We start from the raw sequence: 1,744 nt of genomic DNA on the forward strand, positions 1-1,744 counted from the left end.
CACACACCCGGCGTGAGTCTAAGCCGCCGGGTCTGGGACTTGAACCACGGTCGACTACATAGGAGTCCAGCGACATAGCCTTTATGCTAACTGCTGGTCCCAGTTTAAGTGGAATTCTGAAACTAAAACTAACGGGTGGCTTTATTTAAAATTTTTATTTTAAAGTTAAATATCAATGTAGAAATTCAGATAAATTATATAATTTGGGAGAAAAACTTGGTTCAGAGTGCAGAACTCACACAGTTCCTATCAATTCGAGATTTTCAGAAGGACAAGTCACTTAGAGTTAAAGGGCATTTAGTGTATTAAATGTTGTTTAAAGTAAAGGCACACGCTGTCAGCCTGGGACGTGCTGCTCTTTGTGGATGCTTAGAAAGGACTAAGCAGGGGTCACTGCCAGTGGGCACCCCACCATTCAGAACAGGACTGGGGCGGTGGCCTCAAAGCTGCATCTGCATGGCAGGTCACTGCTGCCACCCAGCGTGGGCGCCTCTGTCCTGGGACAGCAGCGAAGTCTGCCAAGGCCGCAGAGCTGCCTCCTCTGCCTGCCGACTGGCCCGGCCAGCCTCATCTCACCTGCGCCCCTCCAAGGAGAGGCCTGACACGTTCTGGACCAAGTTACTCAGTGAGTCGGTACGTGGGATTTTCAAAACAGGTCATTGATATATAGGGATGTCTGAGGCGTGGAGCTCAGTGCAGGCTGTTTGTGGTCAGCAGGGGACTCGGTTTCACTCGTTTTTATTGCCAGAGGGTACGTCCACCTGCCAGAGAGAGAGAGAGACATGGAGAGGCAGAGACAGGGTGGGGTGGAGAGAAAGCACCCCCCAACGGGGGTGTGGTCATGTGGAATCCCCTCTGTTCTGTTTCTCCATCCTGCCAGTATTCTGGGGACACACACATGGGTATGTCTAAGCCACTGGGGCCGGGATTCCAACCATGCAATCGGACAAGTGGGAGCCGTCTCCTTTAACCACTAGGCCACGGGACCAGCCTTTGTCCTCTGAGACAGGGTCTTACTATGTCCACGTGCTCCTGCCTCAGCCTCCTGAGTAGCTGGGACTTCAGCTGTGTGCCGCTGCCCCTAGCTTTTGGGTTGCCAGGGTCCAGGCCCCAGGCCGCTCATGTGACCTCTGCCTGCCCAGAGCAGTGTCGGCCCGCATGCCATGCCACAGCTGGGCCTCTGCACAGTTCCCAAGCGCGGACGAGAACATCAGCTACCACTGACTCCAGTTATCACGTGCCAGACATCCCTCTCTGCACCACAACTGCCTCCCCCGCTCTCAGGTGACGAGATGAGGACAGGCTGGCAAGAATCTGCCCGAGGTCTCTTAGGTACCGTGTGCCTGGACCTGATTCAGAACAACCCTTCCCTGGCCCCTCATGGGGAGACGGCAGACAGCACTGCCCAGAGGCCACAGGGAGCCAGAGCAGAGGAGGCGTGAGCAAGGGTGCCGCCCGGGACCGTGTGGCCATGCCGGAGGGGCCACGCTGGCAAGGCGGGAGGTGGACGGGGACGAAGGGGGTCATGCTGTGGAGGAGCCGTGCCAGCCGGGGAACCGAGGCCTATTTCACAGACAGAAAGGGTCGTCGGTTCTCAGATGCCAACGCGCGGGGGTTGGGAACCGTAGGCTGGCGGTGGAGAGAGAGCGGGCAGGGGGACTTAGGAAGCAGGCCTCTGAGGACACTCGCGGGCATCCCTCCTGTTACCGCTCAGCCCCCTGCGTGCTCGGAAGATCCTCGAGTG

General features: G+C 57.1%; 1 long non-coding RNA gene across 1 annotated transcript in view; it reads left to right on the top strand.

The window, feature by feature from the left end:
- Positions 1 to 1,717, top strand: part of LOC106736154 (uncharacterized) — a 15,822-nt gene extending 14,105 nt beyond the window's left edge. Inside the window, exon 7 of the long non-coding RNA XR_001371252.2 lies at positions 464 to 1,717. This is a non-coding gene — a long non-coding RNA (uncharacterized LOC106736154). The remainder of the gene's footprint in view (positions 1 to 463) is intronic.
- The last annotated feature ends 27 nt before the right edge of the window (positions 1,718 to 1,744 follow it).

Source organism: Tupaia chinensis, unplaced genomic scaffold (genome assembly GCF_000334495.1).
Source record: "Tupaia chinensis unplaced genomic scaffold, TupChi_1.0 Scaffold000671_1, whole genome shotgun sequence".
NCBI lineage: Eukaryota > Metazoa > Chordata > Mammalia > Scandentia > Tupaiidae > Tupaia > Tupaia belangeri.